Source organism: Lutra lutra, chromosome Y, assembly GCF_902655055.1.
Source record: "Lutra lutra chromosome Y, mLutLut1.2, whole genome shotgun sequence".
NCBI lineage: Eukaryota > Metazoa > Chordata > Mammalia > Carnivora > Mustelidae > Lutra > Lutra lutra.
Window position 1 is genome coordinate 2,202,386 of NC_062297.1, and position 14,782 is coordinate 2,217,167.

At 40.6% G+C, this 14,782-nt stretch overlaps 1 pseudogene; it reads left to right on the forward strand.

Moving 5' to 3' along the window:
• Positions 1 to 9,807: 9,807 nt before the first annotated feature.
• On the forward strand, positions 9,808 to 10,347 carry LOC125092630 (CCAAT/enhancer-binding protein gamma-like; annotated as a pseudogene).
• The last annotated feature ends 4,435 nt before the right edge of the window (positions 10,348 to 14,782 follow it).

Below are 14,782 nucleotides of genomic sequence, written 5' to 3' on the forward strand. Positions count from 1 at the left end.
TGACTTCTGCCCTCTCTCTTGCTCTCTGTCAAATAAATAAATAAAAATCTTTAAAAAAAAAAATAGGCAAGATGGCAGAGGAGTAGGAGACTCCATTTCAACCGATCCCCTGACCTCAGCTGGATATCTATCTACAAACCATGCTGAACACCCAGGAAATCAGCCTGAGATGTAAGAATGTATATCTGGATCTCTACCAGCAGAAAAGTGCTGCCTGTTGCAAGGCAGAAGGGCAGAGTGGTGATTCTGCTGGAAGATAAACAGAAGGGGGAGGGAGCCGCCATAAACTGACTTCTGGAAAGTGATATAATACCAGAGCGCAAAAGTGTCCTGGGCCTGGTACTGGGCACAGACTTACAGAGAGGTAAAAGAGTTCTGGCATATAATAGTAAAACTTGCAAGTCTTGAGCCAAGAGCAGCACCCAGACAGGAACCAGGAGATACCGGCCCTGCAGAAGCCCAAGGCCACTTGCAGTTTTAGAAGCCCAAAGGGAAGGGAAATGCCCAGGCTCCTGGGATGACCTCTGAGAGAGTCCCAGGGGGCACACATTTTGGGAGACTGCAGTTTTCAGTGGTGCATACAGAAACGGAGACTGTGTCCTTCAGAGTTTAGTGAAGAGAGCACACTGCAATTTCTCTGCTCTGGGATAGAGGTTTGGGTGTGTCCATTTTTGCACTGACCCTCAGAACAGGGGCCTAAAGCTGCCAGAAAACAGAAGCTCAAAAGGCCAGTTTCCACTGAGCCCATCACCCATCCCCCCACCACCACCACCGGGGGGCAAGGCAAATCTACCCAAGAGGGTTACCTGAGAAACAGCATGGCAGGCCCCTCCCCCAGAAGACAGGCTGGAGGAACAAGAGGATGACAACCCTAGGGACCCTATGAAACTGTAAAATTCCCACACCACAGAAGAATAGTATATTGAGCTCCAGGTGCTGGCTCATGGCTTGACAGCCCTCTTTTTATTGTTGCTCTTTTGCTTCTTCTCTATGTTGTTCTTTTTACCTTTTTCTCATTTCAACTAGATGTTTAATGTATCAACTTATATTTCATAGTTTTTTTAACTTATACTTTTTCAGACCTGTATTTTTTTTTTATAGCTATATGCTTCATTGTAGTCCTTTTCCCCCTATTCAACAAGTATCAATTTTGATCCATAGTGTCTTCTAACAAACAGACCAAAATACACCCAGGAACAACTGAAACACCCTACTTTGTCCCCAATGAGAGACTGTATCCCTCCTTTCCCTAACTCCCCCCTTTTTTTTAATTTCTAAATTTTTAAGATTTTCGAATTTTGTGTTTTTCCACCTTATGATTCATTTTGGTGGTGGCTTCTGACTGTTTTTTTGGTGGTGGCTTCTGACTGTTCTGGATTTTCCTAGGGTGCATCTTACTTGGTTTGTGGTTGATATTTTGGATCCTGAACATTTCCTCAACCATATCTCAAAAGAATGACTAGGAGGAGAAACTCCAACAAAGAAAAGAAACACAGACAGTGTCCTCTGCCAGGGATCAAATGGATATGGATATAAGCAATATGTCAGATATAGACTTAAGGGTAGCAATTGTGACGTCCATAGCTAGGCTAGAGAAGTGCATTAGCAACATAGGATCTCTAAGGGCAGAAATGAGATCTTATCAGGCTGAACTTGAAAATGCTATGAATCAGATGCAGTATAAACTAGATACTCTAACAGCCAGGGTAAATGAGGCAGAAGAACAAATTAGTGAGCTAGAAGATAAGCTGATAGAAAGGAAAGAAGGCAAGGAGCATGAGGACAGCTAGCTAGAAGCCCATGAGAACATGCTTAGAGAGATCAATATCTTCATGAAACATTCCAAAGTCAGAATTATTGGTATCCCTGAGGAGGTGGAGAGAGGGAAAGGACTGGAAGGTATATTTGAGCAAAACTATAGCTGAGAATTTCCCTAATCTGGGGAAGAAAAGAGGCATTCGTGTACTAGAGGCAGAGAGGGTCCTCCCAAAAGCACTAAAAATAGACCAACGCGCTGGATATAATAGTAAAACTTGCTAGTCTTGAGCCAAGGAAGCTATCCTGATAGCAGCTGGGGGAAGTGATTTGTTATGTACAGAGGGAGGAACATCAGAGTAACATCACTCCTGACCACAGAGACCTGGCAAGCCAGAAAGGGCTGGCAAGACATATTCAGGGTAATAAATGGGAAGAACATGCAGCCAAGAATACCTTATCTGGCAATGCTGTCATTCAGAACAGAAAGAGAGGCAAAGAGCTTCCAGGACTGGCAGAAACTGGAAGAATGTGTGACCACCAAGCCAGCCGTGCAAGAAATACTAAGGCAGATTACATAAAAGAAGGAAGACCCCAAGGGTAATACAGACCAGAAATTTACAGAGAAAAATCTATAGAAACAGGGACTTGACATTCAATACGATGGCACTAAATTCATATCTTTTGATAGTTACTCTCAATGTGAGTAGCCTAAATGCTCCCATGAAAGGGGCACAGGGTTTCAGATTGGACAAAAAGACATGACCCATCCATATGCTGTCTACACCAGACTCATTTTGAGCCTAAATGAGTTCCTACATCCAGACTGAAAATGAAGGAACGGAGAACCATTTTTCATGCCAACAGACCTCAAAATAAAGCTGGGGTGGGAATCTTCATATGAGACAAATCGTTAAACTAAAGACTACATTAAGAGGTGCAGAGGGACACTGTATCATATACCTAAAGGGTCTAACCAACAAGATCTAACACTTGTAAATATCTATATCCCCAACATGGGAGCAGCCAACTACAAAAACCAACTATTAAGCAAAATAAAGAATCATATTGATAATAATACTTTAATAGTAGGGGGCCTCAATACACCACTCTCAGCAATGGACAGATAATCAAAGCAGAAGATCAACAAAGAAACAAGAGCTTTGAATGACACATTGGACCAGATGGACTTTGTAGATAGTTATAGAACATTCCACCCTAAAACAACAGAATACTCATTCTGCTCAAACACACATAGAAGATTCTCCAGAACAGACCACATACTGGGTCAGAAATCAGGTCTCAATCAATACCAAAAGATTGAGATTATTCCCTGCATCTTATCAGACCACAGCGCTTTGAAACTGGACCTCAATCAGAGGAAAAAATTTAGAAGGAATTCAAACACTTGAAAGTTAAGGAGCCTTCTGCTAAAGAATGATTGGGTCAGCCAGGAAATTAAAGAAGAATTTAAACAATTCATGGAAAGCAGTGATAATGAAAACAAACTGGTCCAAAACCTATGGGATACTGCAAAGGTGGTCTTGAAGGGGAAATAGGTAGCCATTCAAGCCTCACTCAAAAAAGTAGAAAAATCCCAAATTCACAAGAAAACTTACACCTAAAAGAGTTGGGGAAAGAACAGCAAATAACACCTAACCCAAGCAGGAGAAGAAAAATAATCATGATTAGAGCAGAGATCAATGAAATAGAAACCAGAACAGTAGAGCAGGTGAATAAAACTAGAAGCTGGTTCTTTGAAAGAACTAATAGTATCAATATACCTCTGGCCAAACTTATCCAAAAGAAGAGGGAAAAAACCCAAATCAATAACATCATGAATGAAAGGGAAGCAGTCACAACTACCACCAAGGAAGTAGAAACAATCATTAGAAATTATTACCAGCAACTCTATGCGAACAAATTAAGCAACCTGGAGGAAATGGATGTCTTCTGGAAACTTATAAACTACCAAGATGGAAATAAGAAGAAACAGACAATCTGAATAAACCAAGAACCAGTAAAGAAATTGATCCAGTAAGCCAAAACCTCCCAAAATACAAGAGTCCAGGTCCAGATGGCACCCTGGGGATTTCTACCAAACATTTAAAGAGTAAATCATACCTGTTCTTCTGAAATGGAAACAGAAAGAAAACTTCCAAACTTGTCCTTTAAGGCCAGCATTACCCTGATCCTAAAACCAGACAAAGACCCCATCAAAAAGGAGAATTTTAGACCCAAATCCCTGATGAACATGGATGCCACAATAGAATCCAACAGAACATTAAAAGGATTGTCCATCACAACCAGGTGGGGTTTATTCCTGAGATGCAAGATGGTTGCAACATTCACAAATCAATCAACGTGATAGATCACATTAATAAAAGAAGAGAGAAGAAACATATGATCCTCTCAACTGATGCAGAAAAAGCATTTGACAAAATACAGCATATTTTCCTGATTAAAAGTCTTCAGAATCTAGGGATAGAGGGAACATTCCTCAAAAGCATTAAAGCCATCTATGAAAGCCCACAGTGAATATCATTCTCAATGGGGAAAAGCTGAGAGATTTTCCCTTAAGGTGAGGAACACGTCAGGGATGGCCACTCTCCCCACTATTGTCCAGTGTACCACTAGAAGTCCTAGCAACAGTAATCAGGCAACAAAAAGAGATAAAATGTATTCAAACTGGCAAAGAAATCAAACACTCTCTCTTTGCAGATAACGTGACACTTTATGTGGAAAACCCAAAAGACTCCACCCCCAAAGTACTAGAACTCATACAGCAATTCAGTAATGTGGCAGGATACAAAATCAATGCACAGAAATCAGTTGCATTCCTTTTACACTAACAATATGACAGAAAAAAAGAGAAATTAAGGAATCAATTCCATTTACCATTGCACCAAGAACTGTAAGAGGCCTAGGAATGAATCTAACCAAAGAGGTAAAAGATCAATACCCAAGGAACAACAGACCACTCATGAAAGGAATTGAAGAAGACACAAAAAGATGGAAGAACTTTCCATGTGCATGGATCAAAAGAATAAACATTGTTAAAATGTCTATGCTACCCAGAACAAACTATGTGTTCAGTGCCATCCCGATCAAAATACCATCAGCATTGTCAAAGTGCTGGAACAAACAATCCTAAAATTTGTATGGAACCAGAAAAGACCCCAAGTCACCAATGAAATGTTGAAGAAGAAAAACAAAGCTGGGGCATCATGTTGCCTGACTTCAAGCTACATTACGAAGCCATGATCACCAAGACATCATGGTATTGGCACAAAAACAGACACATAGATCAATGGAACAAAATAGAGAACCCAGATATGGACCTTAAGCTCTATGCTCAACTAATCTTCGACAAAGCAGGAAAAAATATCCAATGGACAAAAGACAGTCTCTTCAATAAGTGATACTAGGAAACTTAGCTACACTCAGAAGAGCGAAACTGGACCATTCTTTTACACCATGCACAAAGATAAACTCTAAATGGATGAAAGACCTCAATGGGAGACAGGAATCCATCAAAATCCTAAAGGAAAACATGTGGCCTCTTCCACATCAGTCACAGCAACTTCTTTCAAGACACATCTTTAAAGGCAAGGGAACAAGTGAAAATGGACTTTCAGGACTTCATCAAGATAAAAAGCTTCTGCATAGCAATGGAAACCATCAACAAAACAAAGAGACAGCCCATGGAATGGGAGAAGATATTTGCAAATGACATTGCAGACAAAGGGCTGATATCCAAGATCTATAAAGAACTTCTCCAACTCAACATCCAAGCAATAAATACTCCAGTCAAAATCTGGACAGAAGACATGTACAGACACTTCTTCAAAGAAGACATACAAATAGTTAACAGACACATGAATAAAATGCTCCACATCACTAGCCATCAGGGAAATTCAAATCAAAACTGCAAGGAGTTAGAATAGCAAAAATTAGCAAGGCCGGTAACAATAAGTATTGGAGACAGTGCAGAGAAAGGGGAACCATTTTACACTGTAGGTGAGAATGCAATTTTGTACAGCCACATTGGAAAACAGTATGGAGTTTCCTCAAGATGTTAAAAATAGAGCTAACCTACAACCCAGCAATTGCACTACTGGTTATTTACCCCAAAGACACAAAGGTAGTGAAAAGAAGGGGCACATGCACCCCAGTGTTCATAGCAGCACTGTCCACAATAGCCAAACTGTGGAAGGAGCCAAGATGTCCATCAATTGTGGAATGGATAAAGATGTGGTCCAACGTTGGAAAACAGTTTGGAGATTCCTTAAGAAATTAAAAATAGAGCTTCCCTATGACCCTGCAATTGCACTACTGGGTATTTACCCCAAAGATATAGATGTAGTGAAAAGAAGGACCATCTGTACCCCAATGCTCATAGCAGCAATTGCCAGAGTCACCAAACTGTGGAAAGAACCAATATGTCCTCCAATGGAAAATGGATAAGGAAGATGTGGTCCATATACACTATGGAGTACTTTGCCTCCATCAGGAAGGATGAATCCCCAACATTTGTATCAAAATGGATGGGACTGGAAGAGATTATGCTGAATGAAATAAGTCAAGCAGAGAGAGTCAATTATCATATGGTTTCACTTATTTGTGGAGCATAAGAAATAACATGGAGGACATTGGAAGATGGAGAGGAGAAGGGAGTTGAGGGAAATCGGAAGGGGAGTCAAACCATGAGAGACTATGGACTCTGAAGAACAATCTGAAGGTTTTGAAGGGGCAGGAGGTGAAAGGTTCAGTGTGTATTATGGAGGGCACGTATTGCATGGAACACTGGGTGTGGTACATAAACAATGAATTCTGGTACACTGAAAAGAAATAAAAAATAAATTAAAAAAAAAAAGATGTGGTCAAGGGGAGTTGGAGAGGAGAAGGGAGTTGAGGGAAATTTGAAGGGGAGGTGAACCATGAGAGACTATGGATTCTGAAAAACAATCTGAGGGTTTTGAAGGGGCAGGGGGTGGGAGGTTGGGGGAACCAGGTGGTGGGTATTGGAGAGGGCTCAGATTGCATGGAGCACTGGGTGTTGTGCAAAAACAATGAATACTGTTACGCTGAAAATAAATTTAAAAAATTAAAAAAAAAAAGATGTGGTCCATATATGCAATAGAATATTACTCAGCCTTTAGTGAGGATAAATACTCATCATTTGCATTGACATGGATGGATATAGGGGGTATTATGCAGTAAGTGCAGTAAGTCAAGCAGGGAAAGTCAATTATCATATGGTTTCATTCATACTTGGAACATATCTATGAGAGACTCTAGACTCCAGGAAACAAACATAGGGTTTCAGAAGAGAGAGGCATAGGGGGATGGGGTACTAGGTGATAGGAATTAAGGAGGGCATATGTTGTGATGAACATTGAGTGTTATACACAACTAATGAATAATTGACACTACATCAAATATAATGATATATGTTGGCTACCAATAAATAAATAAACAAACAAACAAACAAGCAAACCAAAGGAAGGTAATACAGGGTTTACTCCAGGCTACTGATTTTGGGGAAAAGGCCACTGAGGTGACAAAAACGTTGTTTACAGAAATTGTTCCTAGATTCAGACTCCCTTGGTCCTTCCACAAATTCAAAAGTTAGCCCTCCAAAACTGAATAGCCCTTGATATCTTGACTACAATTAAAGGAGGCCTGGAATTAGATGACTGTCTCCTAATGGGACCTAATGCTTATGTGGCTCTTACTTTCATCCATGACTTCCCCAAGGGTGGATAGCCTGGTGCACTCTGGATTTAACCTGGATACATGGATGCATAGATGCATTATCAATATCATAGCCAACCTAGCCAACCTCCCAATTTAAATCAATGGTGGACACGCTCTGTGTCTCATTGGTATGACCACCTAACATCCATTCTTGTTCCCCCTTTTTGGGATTTGGAGAGATGCTACAGTATGAAGCTGATGGCCAAGAAAGAATTCTTGAGATGTCTTTGTGCAAAACAGGTAGTTTTATTGAAAAACAGAGGCAGGACCCCTGGGGAGAATGAGATGCGCTGGGGTCATGAGCAATGCCCCTTATATATTTTCAAGTTGGGAGAGGGTTAGGGACAGCGTAAGTCTCTAGGGAATGTTGGAAAGAAGGTTTCCAGAATCTTTGGTGAGAGGTGTGGGGGAGTAGGGGGTGGAGTAGGAGGTTGGAAAGGGGATATTAGCTATTGTTGAGAAATGGTCACTTATTACCATTTGATAAGACCTTAATCACGAGACCCTCCAGATATATATTAGTGGGTCATATGCTTGGGGAATGATTGCCAACATGTATTTTGAGGAGCAGAGATAATGGAAGTGTGCGTGTGTGTGTGTGTGCACGCGCGTGCGCGTGTGTGATGCACACACATGTGTAGGTATGCATTCTATGCATGTAGGCACATTAAGATTGAAGTGGAGCAAATTGCAGGACAGCACGTGTAGTGTGATCTTATATCTGTGTAATATGTTAATGGCCACTCTTCCTAATAGTTGCTTCAGAGAACACCATTGTAAAGGATTCCTTTTTCATTTCGTAAAGTCAAATTCACATTTTTAAAATTCAAATTTTTAAATTCAAATTTAAATTCAATTTAAAATTCAAATTTTTAAATTTATATGTAATGTATGGAATACTTGGAATACAAAAAAACATCTCTTTGTGGTTCAGTGCTTTACTCATCTAGGACAATGATTCTAACATTTGAGAAATCTTTATTTAAGAAATATTCTTAGCTGTTGACTTTTTGTCAGTTTGTAACACTTTTCAAATAACCTATTCTCTGACATGAAGCTCCTGAAAAGTGTTCTAATTGGAAAGTGTTACAACTCCACATTTATAAAAAGTTAACCGTTCTGTATTAAAATAAAATTTTAAAAACAACAAAATCACTTATGAGTAAAAGAAGTTGAATATATTCTTCTTCACTTAGTGCAAGCTTAAGAAAAAACATTACTTATTATCTCTTTTGATCAAAGTATGGCTGAGATGCACTTAAACAAGATACATTGTTCTATGATTCTATTCTATGATCTATGATATCTATACGTTGTTCTATTATTCATGTATCACAACTCTAAGACTTAAAATTGGACTGACTTGTAAAAGCAGTTGTTTAGTTAGTAGAGAAGGCATATGTTTAAACTCTAAAATATCAGCCATACCCGAAATAATAATAATAATAATAATAATAATAATAATTATTATTATTATTATTTTAAAGATTTTACTTATTTATTTGACAGAGCTCACAAGTAGGCAGAGAGGCAGGCAGAGAGAGAGGGGGAAGCAGGCTCCCTGCTGAGCAGAGAGACCTATGCGGGGCTCAATTCCAGGACCCTGGGACCATAACCCGAGCGGAAGGCGGAGGCTTTAACCCACTGAGCCACCCAGGCGCCCCTTACACCCGAAATTATTAAAGAAAAGAGTGGTCCATAAAGGCCCACACAATCCTTAGTTACACTGCGAATGAAAATGTGAGTGTCGGTAGAAACAGTGTTTGCCTCATTTTCCTACAGGGAAATTGCTATTCAACCATTGAGTTTGCCTGAGGATAAATCTCCAATCTGCTTTGTTTGAATTCAAATGTTGTTTTTCTTCAAGTAATTAACAATGAGCAGTACAACACACCCTCTGAAAAGCTCTTACCTACAGCCACCAGCTTAGTGAATGCCTAATTGAGCAGCAAGCCTTCTGTATTTCCATTACTGTCTCTTTGTCAGGCAAAAAAAAAAAAAAAAAAAAAGGTCATCAGGCTTACAGCTACAATGCTGTGGGAAACAAGGGCAGAAGGAAATGTAGATAAAAGTCAAGGTTCTCGGGGAGGCGGGAAGCCCACAGTGGTGTCCAAAAGGCGAAAAGGCAGAGGCTGTGGGTTCCGCTGCCTCTCCTTACTGACTCCGGGACACCGAGGCCAGGGTTGCTGGGCTCCCCCAGCGTGGGAACGGAGAGGGGCGGTGCGGGGCGCCAGGTTGGGGGGCGGGGAGCACAGGACGCCTGTAAAGGCCAGCGCGTTGAAGGTGCAGGTACATGTGAAGTTTTCTGGGCAACTTAGTGTGGAAACCACTGGTCACCTTGCCCTCATTTCTGCCTGTTCTGTGTCAGCAAGACGGAGTACCCAAATGAACAAGGTAGCCCAGCAGAACTGTAGTCCGGTAATAAGTGTAATTCATACGTAGGCTCAGGCCAGCGGCTTACAGCAGGTTCCTCAGCTGGGGCCTGCTGGCTCCCGGGATGTGGGGGCATGAGGCAAAGCCCTGCCTCCAAGCAAGCAAAGCAAAAAGAGTAGGGCCGTGGATCCCAAGAGCGAGAGCATTGGTCAACGCAGAGAGAGGAACAACGTGGCTGTGAAACAGAGCCGGTTGAAAAACCAAGCAGAAAGCACAGGATACACTGCAGAGTGAATCAGCTGAAAGAAGGGAATGAACGGTTGGAAATAAAAATTAAACTGCCGACTAAGGAATTAACTACTGAAAGATTTGTTTCTTCAGCACGCACACAACCTTGCAGATAACATGCAACCCACTAGCACTGAAAATACAACAACTTCTGGCGACACAGCACAGTAGGCCTCAACCCTTCCAAACTGCACAGCCTGTGGCTTGAACGTTTAAAGGTTCCTTTAACCTACATCACTCCTATCAATGACCGAACATTGTCGCGTTCCATTATTCAAAGATGCATTGAAGGCCGTCTTCTAGGATTAGCACTGAAGAGTCCATTAGCTAAAGATGTTAGCCATGTAACTTGAATATCTAGTTTTAAATGATATGGCTATTTGGGGTGGTGGGGGGGTGAGGGATAAAACAAACTTTTAAGGTGTCTGGGATAAACAAAACAAAACGGAAAAAGCCCTGGACCTTGATGTTCTTAATAAATCCTCACTTCCCAAGAAATGCTTCTTTTGAAACTTGATAAAAGGAATGGGGAACTGGCAGGTCCTGCAGAAGGGTCTCAGTGTTACTGGACATGAGTAATTAGACTAAGAAAAGTTGAATGCCAACTATGTTAACCTGTTTGTGATTTTTCCCCCTAAAATATGTATTAAAAACAAACAAACAAACAAACAAACAAACAAACCAAGCCTGAGGGCTGTAGAAATCAATCACGTTGTAATCTGGAGTGATTTTATGTGTAACATAAACCCTGTTTCAGCCCGGTTAGTACGGTTTTCCCCAAACAAGTATAAGCTTTTCAGGAGCAGTGCCAGGGTAAGTAAATTCCATTGCGTTTTAAAGGCCAAAGACAGCCAGTGGGCTTAAAAATAGAAATAATTAGGAGGCAAGTTGGCTTCTTAAAAATAAAAGTAAAGCATATTAGGTTTATGTTTTCAGGATGCCTTTGCGTTATTGGACTGTCATTATTTTGTTTTCTAACCGCCAGAAAACTCCAGGAATTTAGAGAAACTTGTGTTTCTGTAGATGCTGGTCAAGTAAGTAAATCTTTTTAAAATACCATTTGGCAGCCAAGTTAATAAACAAATGCCTTAACAGTTTACTGACTAGGATGTAGGCGGTTTCTCCTGTCCAAATATCAGCAACGGGACCATGATTTTTAAAGGCAAAGATTTCTCCTAAAGGATCATTTACATTTGATTTTAACCAAGTGGTTATTAGAAAAATACATCATCAACTCTCTGCCGTCTCCCCACATAATAGTCTAAGAAAACTTGAAAGTGTAAGGTTTGACTTTTAATTTATTTCACTTAAGTACATCTTTTCATATTGTTTCTGAGTTGTTTCTTTTGCTAGTTAGTGGGTCGTCTAGACTTTTTTGTACCGCTGCTTCTGTTTGTTCACACTTTAGAAAGAAAATACTGATAAAACTCAGATATTGACATTTTGTTGAGACCAAAAAATGGCAGTTGCTAAAGTTAGAGATTGCTGGGGTCTGGTTTAAATCAGTGTTGGTGGTCTTGATTGTTCTTGTTGATTTCTTTTCTTTTTTTTTTTTTCTCCTCTCCCTCCTCCTCCTCTTCCTACTTTTTTTTTTTTTTTTTTTTTTTTTCCTTTTTCCTTTTTTTGTTAGGGCAATCCTAGGTCAGACTTGTTGGTTTTCGTGTGGCGGGGTGGGGGTGGGGGGGGCTGGTGACAAGAGACTGAGTCACATCTGATTAAAAAGTTTGTGTTACCAGGTACCTTTTGTGATCACATGGTCACTTAGTTTTTGGCCATATTGTTTCCTATTAGGACCTGGAACAGTGTAACCAGGATGTGATTCAAGTTGAACCCTCAGTTTGGTGCAAGAGTACAGTCTGTGCTCTTCTGGGCAGGCAAAAATACCACCATGGACTTCAACTCAGCAAAGCCATTATGAAGACCCTGAGCCTCTTCCACATATGACCAAAACCCAGTGTTGTTCCATGAGAGCCACTGTCCCAGGAGGGTTAGCTCCCTGGACAGCCAAGAGACAGGATCGAGGTTTCTCTTAGGGTATAACACTGGTTTACTTTGGCTGGAGTAGCAGTCAATTTCTAGGTTGATAGATGTTTTGAATAGGAGGTAACCCACAGAATCCTACTGAATCTTTAATAGCTGATTGATGTTATATAATTAACCTATTTAGAGGTACAGTTAGGTCCCTTGAATCTTTAAGTGCCTGCAAAGGTGTTACAGACATTGTAAACTCTTGTTTCCTAAAAAAATGTCTTTCAGAAATTGATGTCCCTATGGAACTTATGATTACCAATTTTGTGAATTGACTTAACTATCTTGGAGAAGCAGCTTTAGGGGAATCATCTGGGGTGTGCACTCATAAGATTGAAAGTTTTGGAAAAATTGATTCAAGCTTTCCTGTTACCTGTGCAAATCAGAACTTCAGCATAAACCATCAAGTATCCATAGAACAAAAATGTTAACCATTGTTTGTCTTACTGAAGTGTTTGGGAATGCAAGTTTGCAGTTTGATATATTTATCAGCATCAAATTGAGGGAAACCAGGTATGGGAAATGGGTATGTTTAGAGCTTTGGTAATTGTAAGATGACTTCTGTAACTTCTGTTCTGTAGGTCACGTATGAACTGTTAGGATTTGATCTGCCTTTGCCGGCAGGTCCAGTGGTTTAGGAATTGGGCTTTAGTGTAAACGTCTGTTTGCATCTGAGTCATCCGAGGTGGGTGCTTTTTGGCTTGTGTTGGCAACAGGCAGTGAGATCAGAGCAGCTCTTCTGCTGTCTGGCCCTTTGCGGTGACTGGAATGTGAACTCAGATACTTTGGACATTCTTACTAAGAAGTAGTAGGATAGTAATAAGATATGACCAGATGTTTGAAATTTAGGTCACAAGTGTGAAGTTCTGAAATTTACATTAAAAAGCCATTTGTGCAATTTAATATTTGGTATTAAAAGAAATCAGCCTTTGATGTTTCCTCAGTCCCCATTAGAGGCCTTGAAGCTTTGTACCTGAAAAACCCAGTTAGCACCCCGAGTGCTTTTTGATGCCTTAGAGAAATAGGAAGCAACTTTTCATTTGACAAATGCTAGGGAGGAGAAAGTCCATTCTCTAGCTGTCAGAGCTGCCTCTCAGGGAAAGGTCTTTACCTTGTTCTTTTTGTTCCTGGCTTTTGTCAGTTTGTGAGAGTACTCTATTTTTTTTTAATATAATTTTATTCCCTTCAATGAATTTGAAATTTAAAAAAACAAACAAACTTGGAAATTAAAAAAAAAAAAAAAAAAAGTAAATGTCCTTGTAACCTGCAGCCCATTGACAAACAGTTGAGGCAGGCTGAGTGTAACATTCTCCCAGGAAGCTCCTGTCTGAATGTTAATGCCTTGCCAAGGGAAAAACAACCTCCACTCAACAAGGGCAAGGCCTCTGGTATCTGGTCAGTCTTCCTTAAGCATATGAAAGTCCTTTGGGAACTTCCCTTGTCTTTACTTTCCCCAGCCCCAAAGTATATAATCAGTTGCCCCTCACAATCCCGAGGCAGCTGCAGCTCTTTGGGCCCACGGGTTCTGTCCCCAAGCTTTAATAAAATTCATCCTGATGCACCAAAGGCCTCTCAAGAATTCTTTCTCGGCCGTCAGCTCCGGACCTCACCCACATCGCAAAACTACATCAGCATCATTTGAGTTGCCGAAAGCCAGCATAGGATTGGGCAAAGGAGGCAAAAAGCCCAACCGCACTGCCAGGATAACTTGAGAAACAAACACTGGGGCGTGGTCTCCTCAGATGCTAGGAATTGCGCAAAGAGGCGTGGCAGCAAAGCTTTGTGTGTCAAGGTCAGTGGATTGAAACAATTTGTGCACTACAGAAATGGTTTTCCAACCGTTGAATCGGAGAATTGGGAGAATTGCGTTTTATGAAACCCACAACCTTACAAAGTTACATTCATGCTTGGAAATATGTTGGTGACTTTATACAAAGGCTAATTGAATTAGCACTGGTGGGGGTGTTGGGGGTAGAGGGGGGAGTGGGGGAATCCCTGTCTTTTAAAAGGCTTCTCTACAACTTGGGGATAAAAGCAGGGGTGAAAAATACTGCCTTTGGTAATAATAGGGGTTGCTTCAGAGTTTATGATTTTCTCTTTGAGGCCCTCTGTATAGATCTTGCCTGATGAGTTGGTGAGGATGTTGAAAATAAATGCAAATGTGCAAAGGATTAAGTAAATCCTAAGGCCCCTCCAACTGGGGGAGGGAGGAAGGTTCTTACATTTATGATCCAGAGTTTCTTGGGGCTGTGCACCTCTGCACTCCAGGAAGAACAAATTTAATGGTCTTCCCCGCCTCCCCCCAATAGGTTGGTGTGATGAAATAAAAGGATCCAAGAGGGGGCAGTAGACAATTTTATTAATACCCACATGTTAAACAATATTTGAAACTTCTGAATCCTTGCTAGAGAATTTCAACAGTGGAATGAGAATAAATGACATATAATAAGTACATCCCCTAAATTAATAGATTGCAGATTTTTTTAAAAACAGCTCTATGTTTGTTCATTTCCCAGAAAAGGAATTTATCTTGCCCTAATAAGGGAAAGCAACGTTACACAGTCCAAGGTATTTTAGC